We start from the raw sequence: 18110 nt of genomic DNA, 5'->3' as shown, positions 1-18110 counted from the left end.
AGACTAATGCTGTGATACAGAATGCTTTAGCTTGAGGAAGGTTATGGTCACAGAAATCACTGTACAAAACACCAAATGGATTCTTTCTGTATGGAATAACTTGAGCAAACAGTAAGCCGTTGGCCAACAGAAGCTGATGTTCTCCAAATTCGCAGGAGTTCCCCATCATAAATGTTTGTATTTTTGACATCTACAATTTTTGAGAGAAGCTTCTGACACACAATTGGCAGAAGATGGTCCCCACATCCAAAAGCACCCAATGCCAGCTTGCAGCAACAGCCATTTCATTTTAAGCAGAGCACACTGAGCCACACAGCTGAAAAGCTTGAGCGTATTTGGATGTCTGTCTCCAGCTCCCAGGGGAGCCAGAGCCACACAAGAATAATTCCCCTGCAGAATTTCCAGATTTGGCACCTTTTTGGACACAATTCACATGGCTCCAGTCACCTGCCCTGAAACACACTAAAACTTTTACTTTCTTGAAAGCTCAGGCGTGCTGCAAACACACAGAAGGCAAGATCCTTCAACAGTCTTTAGAAATCACAGAGACACAGGCAAACGTTTTTCCCGCAGTATGTTACAAGTTTAATTGTGCAAAAATACAGTCATCAAGACTTAAGCTTTGTTGTAAACTGAATGTAATTCCAGTGAGGTACAGGCATGGAAAGAGGTCCTACTGTAATTACAGCAAATACACCATAGTCACTGTGTGTATGCGGTTCGATACACTGATATACTGTTCTCAAGTGATTTACACATTCTGTATTTAACTGTATTAATCTGTATTTAATCTGTATTAATCAAGAGAACCAAAGAAATGACACCAAAGAGGAAAGCCAGTAGCACTGCACTAACTCAAAAGAACGTTAACAAAATTTAGACAAACTCCCCAGTGATGGCCAAGAATTAATCTGTGATATGGCAGGTGGGCAGTGTAACTCCCCTTCATCCAACACAGTATATACTGTGCTTCAGCAAAAGAAAAGGCTTTCCTAATGCCAGCATTTATTTCAAGCACAGGAAGATGAAGCATTAACAACCTTTAAAACTGTGTTTCAAACCATGAAATACCAATGGTGTTGCATAAGAACATAAGAAATAGATGGGGGGGGGGGGGGGCAGGAAACACAAAAAACTTTCAGAGCTCAGTTCTCTGGCTCCACCACTTAATAAGACAAAAAACCCATATGGAAAAGACAGACACTGCTGAATCCCCTCGCTGACTAAAATCCTCCTGCAGTCCCTACATCACTGAGGAAAAAATAGCTTTCAAAGCAATTCCCCTCCTTACACATTCATGTTTTAACATAACCAGCTTGGGCATTCGTAATGCTGTCCCCCTATGGCTACTTTTTGGTTCTAACAAATGTAGACGCTTCTTGCAAAAGCATTTCAACATCTTTGTTATCCTTGTCTTCTGAACTTGGTTCCCAGTCAGAGTCTTCATCGGTAGGTTTGCACACCTCTTCCTCATCATCTCTAAAGCCGCCATTAAGGTCATACTCATGTGGTTCATCTTTCTGCAGGAGCGGGCTGGAAACTAGGACCATGCGTGGCAATCAGTTAGCTGAGGGGAATGTGCTCAAGCTTGTCTAGACAACAATTAACATGATGAGACGTGTTTACAGAGCACAGGGGAGTGGGAGACGGATGGTGGATGGCGCCAAGGATGGCACCAAGGAAAGGGAACACCTTGCTGTTAATTGATGGCAGTTAACCACCAATCAGGGATTGCCTAGGATGCAATGCTTAGCTTCAAGAACCAATCTGTTTAAAACGCGCAGCTTCTGAAAGTGTATATAACCTCGTGCTTCTGTACAATAAATTGACATTTGCTTGCATCAAGCTGCGTCCCGTCTCTTCATTCGCCGCATCTTTCTCCACAGCCCTTTCTCCTGTAGGGACAAAAATGCCATATATTCATTAATGATAAATACAGAACGAAAGAGACCTTGCAGGGGCCATCTAGTTAGCCTCTCTCCTCAGCAGGAGAAAGGCTCAACTAAAGCACTCTATCCAATGCTGACAATTTTGTGTTTGACTTTCAAGACTCTCATGTAAAGCTGTACCATCCCTCTCTGACCACTACTGCAGGGCTTACCAGTCTGATCAATTAAGAAAGTTCTCCTTAGTGGCTTTTCTTCCAGCACTTGGAAAACAGTTGCCAGGCCTCTTCTGATAACATCTTCTGATATCAGAAGAAAACGGTATCAGATAACATCTTCTGACAACTCTCCTTTCCTGAAGGAGTGGCATACACAATTTTCCTGGTCATCTTCCTGCTACTTCTATACCTAAACAAGGCATCTTTCTTGCCCTTTAGCCCCTAGCTCTTGCTAGACAGCTATTCCGACTCTAAATTTTCTGCCTTCACCCATCCATATTTACTTAGGGCTACTTTATACTCTTGCTCTTTGGAATCTGACATGGCTTTGAATTCCCATTCACTTCTTTCCTGAGCTTCAGGTCAGCAAAGACAATCTGCTAGATCACTCACCTCCTACGTTCTCAACTTCGATCTGTGCTGTGTAGTCTGTGCTTCCTTTCTGAACACACGTTAAGGAAACAACAAATGCTGAACACTTCTTTCCTGAGCTGGATGCAGCCTACCCCTTTCCCAGTTCAGTCTATTCTATCGCGCTGCTGTCCAATCTGCTGCCTATCCATCTTCTGCACAGCTCACACTTTGTGATTAAATTGCCTTCTCTCTTCCCAGTATGTCACAATACTCTACATTGGCAGGAGTCAAAACTTGGAAACCTCTATTCACAAGAAATGGATGCTGCTCGCTGCATGTTCCTAAACTTTTTTAGGCAGCTTGTCTTGCAGTAGTCTTTTAATTGCTCAAATATGTTGACATATATAAACCAGTTCCCAGAGACAGGGCAAGCCTGATTTTTGAAGAAGCCTTATCTACCTGACTTGGTAGCATCGATGCAAAGCTGCTGCCATAGCAGCATTGCCTTCTCCTTTTACTTATCGGTAGCTGTGAACCTTTAACATGTTTATTTCCACTGCTTTGGGACTTTGGCAGATGTGCACGACCATTGCTCTACCAGCCTACGCTACCTCCCTTTTTCTTACAGGCCCACAATTCCTAACTAGCCACAGTCTGTTAATATTCCAGTCATGGTATGCTGCCCTTAAGTCACACCCCCGAGTAAAGCTGTATTTGTTCCTTTTCTTCCCAGCCTCCAGTTTCTGCATTCTTACCTCATTTGGAGATAACCTGTCAATGATCTCATAATGATTTATCTGTTGAGCAGTTCTTATCATCTTTTATATGAAACTAGAAATGTGTCTTCTCAGCTACACAACCCAGTCCAAATCATCCATGTTTATATTAACCTCAGGTATTTCTTAGCAGCTTCTTGAAACCTCAGGTCAGAGCTCCAGACACTCAAGCTGTGCGTGTGGTGAACAAGCAAGAACACCAGCACCTGGTGTAGTCAGATCACATCCTCTGTCAGTTACATTTTTCTGCTAGTGGGAATGTTACTATTCCAGAATCATCTTATGGTCTGATTAACATTTTATACTCTATAGCAAGGTTTTCAAAAGCACTTACAGCAGCAGTCAATTCCCTCAAAGGTACACAATTTTATGGGTGAACTGTGCTACAGAGGCACCCAATGACTTCCTAGAATAAAGTCAGCCATGTGTGACACAGCCAATACTACAACTGAGAAATATCCTATGGCTAGCAACCTATATAGCACCTAGCAGAAAATCCTGAAAATGTCAGCTGTCAATTTTGGCTGTAATCCCATCCCATATGATGCTTGCTAGTTTACTGTTTACCAGACTTTAGAGGAAAGTAATTATGCCCATGTTTACCCATAACAGCAGAATTTTTTCTAAGAATCACAGACTATAGTCGTGCAGAAGGAATTATGTCTGGAGGGAGAAGTCGAAACAAAGATTCTAAATACCTTAAGAACAAAATCTCTCTTCTCAGCCTAAGCCTGTGAGAATAATAAACCCAAGACCGGATTAACAAAGAAAAACTGCTCTTCACTTTCACAGCACTGCAGGTGGTATTTTACAACGGAAATAGGAATTCTGGAAAAATACTGATTACTTCCATATTTCTCCTACAAATGTATGAGGAACATACGATGTTGGTTTTCGTCCACCAGTGTTTTTAGATTTCAGCAGTGAATGATGCACTTCCTTCCATGTCTTCCCACTCCTCTCTTTCTGCTATAGTTTAATTCAGCTCCACAGCCCCTGAAGCTGCTCATTAAGCACAGTTCTGCCTTTCCCCTAGTACCATATTTATAAATATGACCTTGAAACATTCCCTGGAAGTATCTCCTTCACACGGGGAGAAAAAGCTTGCTGACCACCCCTTTACAAAGGGTTATGTTTGGAAGTGAGCCGATCAGCTTGCTAGAAAACATACACAGAAGTGTGCAGGAGAACTCTCAGACTCCATAGCCACAGCAGGTCATTCATCCAAGTAGCAACAAGGCAGTGAAGTCATTCACTAGTGACAATTTAATGACAACACACATTCCAGCCTTTCTTTTTTTTTCCCCTTCCTCCCTTACAGCTATTTCCCCAGTAATTAGCCTTAGACTGTTTCTCAGAACATAGACCACATTCTCTATTGGCAATTTGTAATCCATCTCGCAGCAATTAGACTATCAATGTTAAAAACTAAACATGGCAAATGTCATGTAGATAGCACCCTTCTTTTCTTGGCTGGTGGAGTTTCAGTGCACTTGAACAGAAATTAATCCTGCTGTGCTTAACAGTGCAGTTGTGCCAAACAGCACGAAATAAAGGCTAATGGAACCTTGCCTGTGTGATCTTGCATGGCTCGGTACGACCGCCTCAGACGTGAGCTTGCTGAGTGCAACCTTTTACAAGCTTTCCCCTCAAGAGAACGAAGCAAGCCAGTCAACAAGATATTGAGGGGAAAAAAGAAATTTAAACAATCATTAAATATGAACAGAACTTTAATTAATGAATTCCCTTCTTCCCACTGTGCATGGAATATCATTTTTTCCCTGGTTTGTTCTTAGGATGAGGAGTTGAATTTAACAGATTGAATTTCACTTCCATGTCAAAGATTTACACATTTACAAAAGAAGCACTTTTCCATCCATAGCCATGCCTGGCTGACCACCTGCCATGAGCTGCACACACAGGATCTACCATTCTGGTAAGGAAGGTCCTCTTATGAAAGACACAGCTACAATTTTAAACCTTCAAGATTAGCTTTAAACTTCAGATATGCACACAGTCCAGCTTGCTTCATTATTAAAATCTTAACCGCTCGCTGCACTTACAACGCTGCTTACAACTCTTGCCACTCTTTAATGCACATTTCTGCAAGGGAGTGGTGATCAAGATGGGGCTCATACTTGCATCATGGGATGTGGCAAAGCGTACAGCTAACAAATATGCCTCAAAATATGCTAGTGCACAGATACACCCATATCAAGCATTCAGTGACAGCAGAAGTACACACACACATGATAAGGAAATGGGATGGGAAAGACATTCCCGAGTGGAAAGTAGGTCGCAGACAGAATGGAGGCCAAAACACTTTGTCTAGAAAACTACAGCTATTTGCACTTTACTTTCTCTAGAAGGCAGATCTCTGTTTTGAAGATTTCTGTAGGAAATGCCCAGCCACACCTTGGTGATCTCAAAGAAGACAAGTCAGTTCCCACCTCCACTCGAGATGCAGCAGTTCCACATCCTCATGCCTTGTTCAGGCCAGTGAAAGTAAAGATGGCATATCATCAGGCTTTCAGACTGCTCTTCAATGCTCACTTTTAAATTATTTTAGAAATAACAGGAAGCTTCACATTTGGAAGCCAAACTGAGATACAAGAGATGCCTTGAAACAGAGCTAAAGGATATTTAAAACTGGAGCCCATGCACCTGCCACATGTAAGTTAATATTATTGGCAGCAGCAAAGCAAGCTAGGTGTACTACTGGTAAATGGAGGAGATACTCATACACAGTATTACAGGTTACATTATCAAGAGAGACTACAGCTTGCCTGTGATACTACACAATCCTCACTGATGTCTAGAAACTAAAGTTCGAAGGATACATACATAGTTCACAGGGAACACTGCCCCAGCTGAAAGGCATTACCCTTCTTCGACACTTCAGTCCTAACAAGCCTGTAACATCAATACCTCAGAGTAAATATAAGAAAAGCTCATCACCACATCCGCAGATATCTTTTGACATTTATTTAGAGGTCAATGCAATGCAGAAGGAGTATCTCAATGTTTCAAGAGCAATCAGTCTTCATGGGGTAACCTTAACTAGCTGTGGATGAACTATTGGCTCCTTTCATCCTATTATGAACCCTGTTCAAGGAAGGAAGAATTGACTTGGTCACACATGTCTCTCAAAACATTTGTTTGTTTCGCTGCCTGCTTCCAGGGAAGGACAGGTGTGCTCAGCACACAGGAATTCAATTCCAGCACTATTACTTGCAAAAAAGGAAGCAGAGTTTTACTAAAATAATGACTACCTTCTTCTCAGGTAAGTATTATCAAGCATCTCCAGCACCACTAAATGCCCCAAAACCCAAAGCAGATCAGTTGCATCCCATGCTGATGGGCCCATTCATAACATCAGAACATACCATTTTTTGAAGTTTTTGTCGTGTTCTTCTCTCAGGTACTAAAGAAAGAAATGTTATTAGCCAGGACAGAGTACAACCTAGCAATAAGGTTATTCGGAGAGGTTGCTACAACAGAAGACTGACTTATTAAAAGAAATGCTGCAATGGTTGTGCTGTATTTACAAGTATAAAAACTACTCTGCTGCCCCCAAAAACCTTTTTTTTTGTATTAAATGATTCTTGAAAGATTACCCAGATGAACTGTTCTTACAATTATGAACCATGCCATCTGTAGACAAACATCATCGGTACTGTTTGGGGTTTTTACAGCAGACAATTGCAGTATTTCAAAGCATTTAAATATTTTACGCCATTGTTTCCATAAATGCAATTTCTCCTTAATAACCATAGAATCATAGAATGGTTTGGGTTGGAAGGGACCTTAAAGGTCATCTAGTTCCACCCCTCCTGCCATGGGCAGGGGTAATGTCATAATCCTGATTTTTTGAAGTAAAATGCATTATCATTACATTTCCCTAACTGTTCTGCTCTAAAGTATTGTCTTTTTGCATTGGGAATTAAATTGGGGAAAAAAAACCCTCCAAGTCCAATAATTAAGAAAAAGCACAAAAAGAATGCAAAGTACATCTTTGAATTCTCTAAGAACAGACAAAATATAAACAGTATATTCCCCTGTGTTTTTCAACAAGTCTAGTTACTGGAATACAAAAAGATTTTTAGAATAGAATCTCAGATTCAGTTTTAATTGTATTCCCTCCAAGCCTCAACAGAACATACATGCTATAGGGATATACACATTTTGCTGTGGGGATGGGAAAAAAAGCTACAGAAAAAATTTACTACAGTATCCATTTGAAATGTTGAGAAATACTTCAGTATATTCCCTGTTTTCACTGTAATACTCCAGCTCCAAATGGAGGAAGCAGAATAGAGAGATCTGGTAAGACCATGCTATACCGTGCTTAGTTTTCAATAAAACCTGTTAAACTCATGAAAACAGCCACTTGCCACCTGGCATTTTTGTCAAATCCTAAGATATAAAGCATACAAACTATGTCAGCGGTGTCTGACCCAGACCATCTTGTTTCAGTTGAAAAACATTTGAAAAAGTGAATGTAAGTGTGCAGCGGCCAAGCAGCCTTACCTTCCTTATCACAGACAACGGCAACACCGCATGCTCAAGAAGAGCAAGGGTACAGGGCAATACAGAGCAAGCTGCAAATGCAATGTTACTTTCTCACTTAAAGCATTTTATTCCAAGGTGTTGGCATCCATTACTGGGTTTGGGGGTTTTTTCCCCCCACTTTGAGCTATACTGAACAACTTGGCTTACCTGGAGGTGCACTGTGCTTGTATTCTAGTTTATGCTGTGGATTCTTCCTGCAAAGAAAACAGTAAAAGCTTGATTTGCCACCTTGTTCCACACCTAACAAGAACCTAACAAGTTCCCAGAACTCCTCTGTATTTTGTGAATAATTTTCACTTCTTTTTAAAATAAAATTCTGTGACCAGTGCCTTACTGCAGTGTCTCAGCTTACGTAATGTAGGGTGGAAGAAAAAAAGGGTTCCATAAGAGTTCCTTTTGTTTCAGCCTTTTAAAAAAAAATAAAAAAGACAGCTGATCAAAACCAAGAGATGAGATAGTTTCCAAACTTGTAAGATGAGATGCATTTGTTCAGCATAATAAGAACTGATCCAATTATTTACTCTCACTAAAACCAAAACCAGAACATAACCTCTGGTGCACAAAGTGCAATGCACACACAGTGCATCACAAGTCTGAGATACCCAGCCGTAACTTCCATATTCTGCAACATAAGGCTAAAAATCAAATAGTTTGGGAAAATTAAAGAAATTGAAAAGAATTGCCTGTCTCAAAGTATCACAGGGAAAGGCCAAAGAAGGACTGTTAAGAGAGTTTACTCATTTCTGCAATATGCTGCTGCAATCTGGGAAGTTCAATATACAAGTGTGTATGTCTTCTATTAAAAAACAGCATCAATGCAATGAAAATTAAAAATTTAAAGTCAACTTACTCTTTGATCTGCAATAAATGCTCCCCTCATTCAGGCTGCGATCCAGGTCATGAACACACTGATTTATCCCACCCCCTAAAGCAGTTATCCAATGCTGTTCTAATGTTTTAACTTGGTCCCACTTACACCGTGCTGATCTGTTGTGTTAGTGTATTAGAGCGGCACGTTAAAATTGTTTCAGCTCAATTTACTTCTGTGCAGAAAATTAAAATTAAAAAAAATTCTAACTTTGGAAGAAAACTGGTTCAGTTGTCCTAATTTCTCCTTCTGAAAAAGAATCAACAATTAAAGCCCACTATTTAAGAATGACATACCATTTGACATTGCTTGAAACACAAGATTAATTTCTATAACTGCAGAATTTTTTTGATATTTTACAAAATACCCTTGCTGTGAAGACTGCCTTGTAAAACTAGTTGCTTATGTTTTCTTATTCTTCAAAAACAGAATACTCTTCAGTAAGAAAATCTTATTTTTACATCAAATAACTTGTTACACATTCACATACTTGAAGCTGATTTACAGTTTTATAGCTACTGCTATCCCAAAGTGCATTTCATGTGCATTAGAAGGGATAGTTATCTGAATAAAAACATGCAAGTACAGCTTTCTATTAAATACCGTACTGAAACAGAACAGTTGCTTAATCCAGTGTTTTGCAAGTGTTGGTAGCATCAGAGCATTTGATCCCAACTCAAGGCACAACATTTAGATAACTCAATTATGTATTCCAGTAGTAGCCAACAGATAAAGACAACAAAAATAACATCCAAATCCTTCAAATGACACCTGTTGCTTTGTGGAAAGAATTATCATTGCTTTGTGGGTGCCTCCTTTCTTCTGCCCCAAAAAGAATGAAACGCTGTTTAAGAAATGATCAACTAATACAGCACAGGAGTTGACTTATCTGCAAGGAGAGACAGTTTTAGTTTTGGACAGTGTCCATTGTACTCCTGAAAAGTATGTTGGCAATTTCAGGAGCGGTATAAACCTAGATTTCGCATCCTGAGATGAGAAATTCATCTCACAGATGGTTTTTGAGAAAAGAAACACTTCTTCTGCATTAGTTGAACATAAGATGGCTTTTCCTTAAAAGTTACTCCCATTTTGTTACACTTTATAAAGAACACGCTCTTTAGGATCATCACGCTTCCAGGGAGAGAGAGAGAAAATGTTTCTGCTCAAGCACAATCTTTAACAGCGGCTGTTAGTTTCAATATGCCCCCACAGAAGGGCTGTTGTCTCAAAATATATCCTTTTGTCCATTGCATCAATTACAAAGCAGTCCTTACACTCTGCTAAATACAAGTGTAAAACCTAGATATTGAGAAACAAATGGAACAAAAGGATCTTTTGAAGAAAATCAACAGCTGCTAAAAGAAACAGCAGTCAGCCATAAACCGGATTTTCTTGCTGGTACCTAAATTATGCTTTCTAACAAATCAAATACTGACTAAAATAGAGGTTTTGTACAAAATCTTAACAAAAATTTTGTCAAAATCTGAACTAAAAGTTACATATCAAGAAGAACATGTAATTGTTTCTATACAAGAACAGTTTACTACAGGTTGAAAAATGAGAAAGTTTTGATCTCTAGGCCACTGAACAGGTTCCAAAAGTCAAGGCTTCATGTTCACCAGCTGAAATCACAAATACTTTGCACAGACCTTGGTGGCATAAAGGTAGCAGTCTGGCGCCAGTAAATTTGGAAAGCCACAGTCAAGATTTAACATCACTATCCTACTGTCAATTTGCAACTCCAGGGGAGAACATTCTTAACCTGTAAAACAAGAAAAGCCATTTTGTACAGTGCTTCTTACCTATAACAAGCCGTTCCATACGGACATTCAGGCCGGTTATCATTGTTATCCTGAGTTACGATCTCTGTTTCATGATTGTCATCGTCATTAGGGTGACTAAACTGCTGAAAGTGAATGGGATTCTTCCTGCAAAAGACAAATATAGATCAAGAACTGACTATTCCATTTAAACAGGAGAAGTGGAGGTAAGAAAGGTGTTACTGAATCAGTGACATTTTCAGCGGTTACAGAAAGAGAAGCTTTTAACGTTTAACTTGGTGCAGAATGTAAGACCTGCTTTCAGGATAATTGAAGAAAAGTTTTGTTTCAGCAGAGGCCGCAAGAGGTTAAAACATGAATTCTCCTATTTGCCATCATCAGCTTTACGTTTCAGGCCTCCAACACACACACAATCTACTGATGTAGTCCCATAGCATGAATCTCGCTCCGTGGCTTGCTCTGTCATGACTCCCTCTGGAGTTACCAAGTGCTACACAAACCTCTCGCAAAGTCTGAGCTCAAGCTGCGAGGGCCAACCCATGGCAGCCGAGCAACTGCAGTCCTGAAGCCTTCCCACGCTCTCGGGTGATCACCTGTGAGCTTCAGGCAGCATGTCTCAATCATTACTTCTGTTCCGTATGCAAGTTACTACTCACTTGAACACTTCAAATGCCAGCGTATTATTCCAGAGGGATGAAGTGCTGGGGCCTGAGCAGCAGGCCCTGAGCCGAAGCTGACCTCCAGAAGAACCCGCCAACCCAACCTTAAATATATGTATTTAGTATCCAATCATTAGCGAAATATGCACGGTCATTAGTGAACCATGTATGGCCATTAGCAAAAGATGCACCTTGGATAAACTACAATCATGAGAGAAGAGACAGCGCATCCTTCCTTGCTTAGAGGCGGGCGGCCAAAGCCATGAATCCAGCTGTTTGGCCTTGTCTGGAAACCGGTGGTTAAAATCCAGTCGATAAAGGGAACTCCCTCGGTTCCTCCCAACCCCTGGCCAGGCTTTGGTGGCATCTGACAGGAGAGTGAAACCAGATGTTTCCACGTTTGGAATTACGTGAGCTTGTTTATTAATAGTATAAAAGCTGAACCCTCTTGCAGCGACGTTGCAGACCTCACCTACCAGGAGATGCCCTGCGCAGGACTTCCCAGCTGCCGGGACAGGCTCTCCAGATCCTCGTGCAACAGGGGCTCCCCAGCGACTGCGGAGCTGGAGGATGGCAACCTGTTAGGGCAACGGGTGATGTATCTTTCTGAACCACTACAGCTAGCTGTGAATAGTAACGATTAGGTGCATTGCCTTGCTTATCTGTTTTATTGTTTGAATCAGGGTATCGTAGGCTAATCCTTCTGTATGTGCATATTGCCTTGTTTTCTGCATTAATTTGAAACAAACAGTGCATCAAGGGTATCTTCTGTATTGGTTTCTGTGTGCTATCTATTGACCCCATCAACTGGCAAAACAATGGAGCAGTCTCCTGGACATTACATTGATTATGCTCTCAGGTTTGCCTTGGCTACCGTGGCATTTTATTTGAAATACCAAATCACAACGATGACATGAAGTTGTACCCTAAGACATAACTCTGTGTGTAGCTGAGCCACACCGATGTTAGTGATGAGAGCACCGTACAAGACAAGGCAGCTATAAACAACATCACTTTGTGAAGAAGTGATGTTAAAAAGAACACAGAAAAATACATTATGACTTCAGGAGAAATTCATGGGGCAGATCAAAAGACACTACAAAAAATTATGTCATAGTGAACATACTGTACTAAAAGCAAATCTACTTTTTCCCTCTGATTTCTTTTAGAGACACTTTTTTTCAACCATATTTGAAAGCAAGAAAAGTGAGATGTTTTAATAAATGATTTTCCAAAAGATATACACAAAATACTTCAGTGATTTACCACTAATTCCCAGTGTACATAATCAACATCTTTGTGCAAACTGTAAAAGTGAACTGCTTGCCTCAAGCAAGAGCAATGCTAACTTTAAACTGCAGAGGGATTACTGCTGTCATTTGCACTTGTTACAGCTGCATTTAGAAACACCAAGCCAGAAGCACGTATGCAGCTAGCGACATACACAGCAGCTTCCTCACTGACCACAACAGGCTCTTATGAACTTTCTAGGGAACAGTCAGTATTATTTTCAGCATTTCAACCAACACCGTAAGAGAAAAAGCGTTTGTTATAGCTTTTGCAAAATGATTACTTAAGCACCGTGAGCCCCACTAACCATTCAGGCCTCCTTTCAGGCACCGAAAACAGATTAGATATTTAGTATTAATACTTTTACATCTCCATCTGCTTGGTATCTTTCACTCGGGAAACTCAGCAAGCAAGCTACAGATAAACTCTTCCAGGAGCTACTTATCAGAGATCCAGTGTCCCTTAGTCCTATTTACACAGGTGACAGACGCCTTGTTCTGGTTCTGGTCTTTTCTGTTGATTTCTGCAGACTGTAGGGTAAGTAAATACTGTTTCACTAGATATCATTGCAAGGCTGCATTTACCAGTCTTTTATTCTACAAGTTCTCAGAAAACATCACTTCTAACGCCACATTCAGGCTGGCTGCCTACTTCTTTTGCCATTTAAAAATAAATGGGATGAAACCAAGTCATTTTAGAGGCTACTTGCTTTGTTTTCTAAATGCACAGAGCTAACGTACTAGCAATATTAGCCAGAATTTGAGTTCAGTCATTTGAAACACAATTCATCTTCTCAAAGGGACACAGAAGCAGCTAATGCTCTGTGAAATCATTTTAATACTTATTCCTACAATAAGATACATGCAGCATCATAGTCATGAAGGAAAGAAGGCCTAAGAGCTGCCGGTTAGCTAACCTATTCTGTTTTAGGTGATAGCCAGTTCCTTTCATGAATTTACTTCAAAAGCTATTTGGCCAATACCAAAGAGCCTTTATTGCAGGAGAGAAAAAAGAAAAAAAAAATTGTATAGGAGGAAGCAAGAAAAAGGGAAGGGTCTTGAGGTACGCACCCTATCACTGGGCCTCAGGATTCTTTGGGCCAGTGGATGATGCTCCTCAAATTATTCATCACCTGTGAAGCACCTTAAACATGTCCTATTTCAGATGCTCAGGACTAGTAACAACATCATAGCTTCTCTTACCTTTATGTGGATAATTTATACTTACTCCATTTCTAGATGTTGTGCAACGATATCCAGCAAAATAAATAGAAGCAGAGAAATGCACAGCTAATATTAAGTACACATTATCCCTTCTTGCAAAAATCTTCTTCCTTTTATTAAGAGTTTGGTTTGTTTGAGGGTTTGTTTGGGTTTTTTTGAATACAAGAGATCTGAGTTGTAAGAGCACAGCACCCTTCATGCTGGAAGCTGCACTCCAAAGTTAGTTTTACAACAAAACCTTGCTGCACAGGAATACGTTATTAATTTGATCAAAACAAAATCATTAAGCTTTACTCGCACAAAAAATAACCAATTAAAAGCCTATTTTAAGAATAAAGTTTTAGGAGAGTTGCCTTCTCATACACAGAAGCTCTGAATTTGTGGCAGAAAATTATGCAAATAAAAATTATGCAAGTAACACTTACAAAGTTCTTCAGAATCAATGCAGTCATCTCCAGCAGCAGCTGAGCATCGCTCAGTGAAATACTCAAGACAGTTTTCATCTATGCAGCTCTCAAAAGCATCTTAAAAGCTTTTTCTAAAACAAATTTAAGTGGTAAGGTCAGAATCCCTGGCTCTTCTTAATCACATGCAGGAGACCCCTGTCATCTCAAGGGCTTATTTTCTCAGCCTACTAAAGAAACTGGTAAGGAAAACGTAATGACTCACCAGCACTAGTTATAAAGCCATAGTATTCAAGCCTGAAGTTAACGCCACAAGTGCGTGTAAGATGTTTATAAGTTCTAAACTCTAAGTCTTACTAGAAAACAGGTCTCATAAAAAGACAGATGCAAGTCTGTAGCTGCCAGATTTACAAGCTGAAGGTGAAATGAAAAATACTTCTTTTCATAAACAAAGAGCACAGTATTTAGAAGAATGCACATACAAATCCAAAGGCTGGTTGAGCATGCCCTGCTTTGACAGTTACAGGAAAGATTCACACACACCCAGTCAGCACAGAACTGTACCACAGGCTAGCCAAAGGATAGAATTGTGGACAAAAATTGTGAAATTACAGTTTCAGAGATGAGAGTTCAGCTGTACCACACCCCTACTATGCAACTCGAAATGGGGGTTGGGTTTGAATTTGTTTTTGTTTTTAAATCCCTATTCTTCTAACTTCTGAAAAGCGAGCAGCAGACAAGAAAATGAACACAAGACAGTATTCAAAGAGTAAGTTCCTTGACAACAAATATAGTCAGATATAACACAGACAGAGCACTTGCCTCCTAGTGGTAACAGCAGTTTCTTTCGATTTGGAAAAAGCTTCAGACTGCCACAGGAAGAGAATCTCACACTGACGGAGGATAAGAAGAAGAATCTCTGCAGAGAGAAGTGTGAATCAAGCTTGACTCTTTCAAAAAGCGTGTTTTCAAATTCATAAATGAAGAAACTGAGCTATGGGTTACAAAGTTATTTCCTAAACATTTCAGCTATGTGTTAGAGACATCTAATAAAATCAACTAAACTAACATTTCATCTTTTCCATTTGTGCTGTTCAACCACGCACCCACCAAAGGTGCCTGTCATATGCAGAAGACAAGTATCTCTTACTAGGAGTTTATAAAATACGGATTAGAAAACTGAAGGGCATTCAGTTATTGGAAAAATTACATTTTATATGAAACCTCACCTAGAAAGAACACTGTAAGGAAATGTTATGGTTACCAAAGCAGTCCTCATTTAAGACGTTGACTCCTACAGCACATTGTGCTAGAAGACACCTTTCATAAGGTTAATGGAAGGAGACAAAAACCAGCTACTCATCGTACTCAAAAGAGCACTCAAAGCAGCTCCTCTACCTTAGCAACTCTAAAAAACAGGTTTTGCTCAAGGAGAACACTACACAATCAAAAACTGAATACGCTATCAGTGCGTTCCTTCAAAGCGTCCATTCACATCACACTTATGTACACTTCTGTCAAGCATATGGGTAACTGCAATGGCTTGCTTTACTGCAACATAGCTATCTCATTGATGCAGAATGACTACTTGGTGGTCTTGCATTAAAAGCACATACAGGACAGACGATAAAGCACCTTTCTTTGCAAACAAGCAGGTTTAGTCTCATCACATTTCCTGAAGATCAAAGCTGATGGTTTTGATACTTCCTATTTACAAATTTCTCCAACAAAATAAGATTTCGTTATGTGCTATTTCAGAGCATTCTTTTCTTCTTACAGAGCAACACTTCCCAAAAGTACTGCTGCCAAATGTTTTAGAATAAAGACCCAAGAAGAAACGTGCACATGCAGACTCCTATTGCATGTTACCTGTAACTAAAACTTGCCTTCCAAAACATTAGGAATCCTTCAGCGTGTCAGAGCACTGAATCAGCTTCACCCCCACAGAGGGGAAAACTTGTCTGAGCAAAATGAAAAGTAGCTGGAGCAAACTAAAGGCTGCATTTGTACTACTGGATCAGCTTGGCTGCCTAATGAACCATGTCCTCCTCATAATCATGAAGGGCAAAAACTGAGATATGCGAAGGAATGCTACATGAAAACTGGAAGCCTGATGTGCTCATGAACACAACAGCTTTACGCAGTTATCTGCAGCAACAGGCACACCAAACATACACAAGAACCCATTTACTTGTGCTTGCTTGTTTGCTGAACAACCTAAGCTTTTACTGTCACTCAAGCCCCTTGGGGGAAGAGGTAAAAAATACAAAAGTAGTAATAGTGATAATATTTAAAAAAAAAAAAAAAAATCACAGGACCTCCTGTTTCCTGGATTAGCCTTATCTTTTGTGGTTACAATGTACATAGATTTATGTAGTGCTCAAAATCTTCTCCTAAAGGCAGTTCTCAGGTCACTGGTCACTTGCTACCCTCAGGAACACCTCTAGACGCCTATCTTCTCTTCAATATATTAACACATGGCATTACAGATCTTTTCTGGGCAGAAAGAACTAGCAGGAGACCAGGCACTCAGCACTGGGGTTTTTGGGATCTTGCTGGTACATTTGTATCGCACAAAACATTTGTATGACAGATTGTGAATTGAGAGGATATGAGTAGCAGAAAAAAAAATAAAAATCATCCCTCAATTGAAGTATCGCCAAAGACACTGACCAGATAAGGGTTCACAGGGAGTTTATAAGTGTGACTTGTTCTGGTTTTAAGAGGGGACTGAATGCTTAAAAAAAAAAAAAAAAAAAAAAAATGGTGCAGATTGGCCAAGTTACAACAGAAGTAATTCTCCATTGTTTAGGGATAACAAATAATAAGCATTTTAAATAGTCAGATCACAAAGCATACAATAACTTCATCTTTCATAAAAGTTTCAGCTGCAAATAAAATAAGCCTACAGGGTCTATGTTGGGCATTTCAATCATTTACATCTCTTCTCCCTGCCGGTACATGTACTGTACACACAGGGGGGTTTATTTCTTTCCTTTTTAAAGTGGACCTTTGTTTCTTATTTCCTAGAACTCTGCATCGTTTAATCTGCTGAAGTACATCATCCCTTGTTTAGGTTATATTGAAAGTTAGCAAGACATCCTAGCTCCTCCTTTTATACTTTTAAAATTCTTGCTATGCCATTGGTTTCTCATCAGTCCCCATTTACCAAAAGATTTCTTTCAAATCAAAGCTTGTAACGACTTTACTGTTTTTGGTAGCTAATACAGTACTTCTTAATAACAAGCTAGCTTAAGCTGGGTTTATTTTTGCTTCACCTGTAACAGCCTGTTCCATACACGCAAGGTGTCCTCTTACGCTTGTTCTGTTTGGAGCTTTCTGAAGTATCTGCACTTCTGGTTGAATCAGAAATCTGTCTTGTAATCCAGATTTGCATCAGGCTCAAGAGTCCTTTCCTGGGCACCAAAAGATCAGGAAGTCCTGCCCAGTGAGCCTGTTGGCTTGCAGAACCAGTCATCTGCTCTTTGTTTACTGTTTCCTCAATTCTATTTCCTTTACTGGAGATCTGACCTACTCTTTTAGACAATTTACTATGCTGCTGCCTAGCTTTTCTTCCCACAGAACTTCCAGGGGTTTTTGTTCCAGTCTTGCCATTCCCTGCCATGTTTCTCATGGTATTCTCAAGAGGAAATCCAGAGCATTCTGTGGAACAAGGTTCCATTTTGAAGGACCTGAAAATGTACATTCTTCAGAACTAAAAGCTTTAAGGTCAAACTCTGCCTCATCATTCCTGTTTTCAAAGTGAGAGAATCATAGTAGAGCCCAGGCTGGAAAGGACCTTGATAGAGATTAAAACCAGCCCCGTGGGCACATATTAGCTTGGGGCTCATCGTTAGCCAGCAGATGTGTTACACTTGAACAAAAGGTTAGATGATGGAAGTGTAAAGAACTCTAGTAGGTAACAGAAACTAAACAACAGACTGCTAATGTATGCAAAGGTAAGCAGGAAATTTAGGTAACTGCCCAATAAGATGAAAAGTACATCCTGAAGAGGCGCCAGAGGGAGGAGGTTATGATAATGAATTTTTGGAAACCTTACGTATTTGCATGACTTTGTA

The 18110-nt window shown here is 40.0% G+C and overlaps 1 pseudogene; it reads right to left on the bottom strand.

Moving 5' to 3' along the window:
- Positions 1-504: 504 nt before the first annotated feature.
- On the bottom strand, positions 505-17713 carry LOC129785001 (aprataxin and PNK-like factor; annotated as a pseudogene).
- Positions 17714-18110: the final 397 nt, after the last annotated feature.

Source organism: Falco peregrinus, chromosome 8 (assembly GCF_023634155.1).
Source record: "Falco peregrinus isolate bFalPer1 chromosome 8, bFalPer1.pri, whole genome shotgun sequence".
NCBI lineage: Eukaryota > Metazoa > Chordata > Aves > Falconiformes > Falconidae > Falco > Falco peregrinus.
The sequence above is the reverse complement of the archived record's forward strand: the minus strand, read 5'-3'. Positions and strand labels throughout refer to the sequence as shown.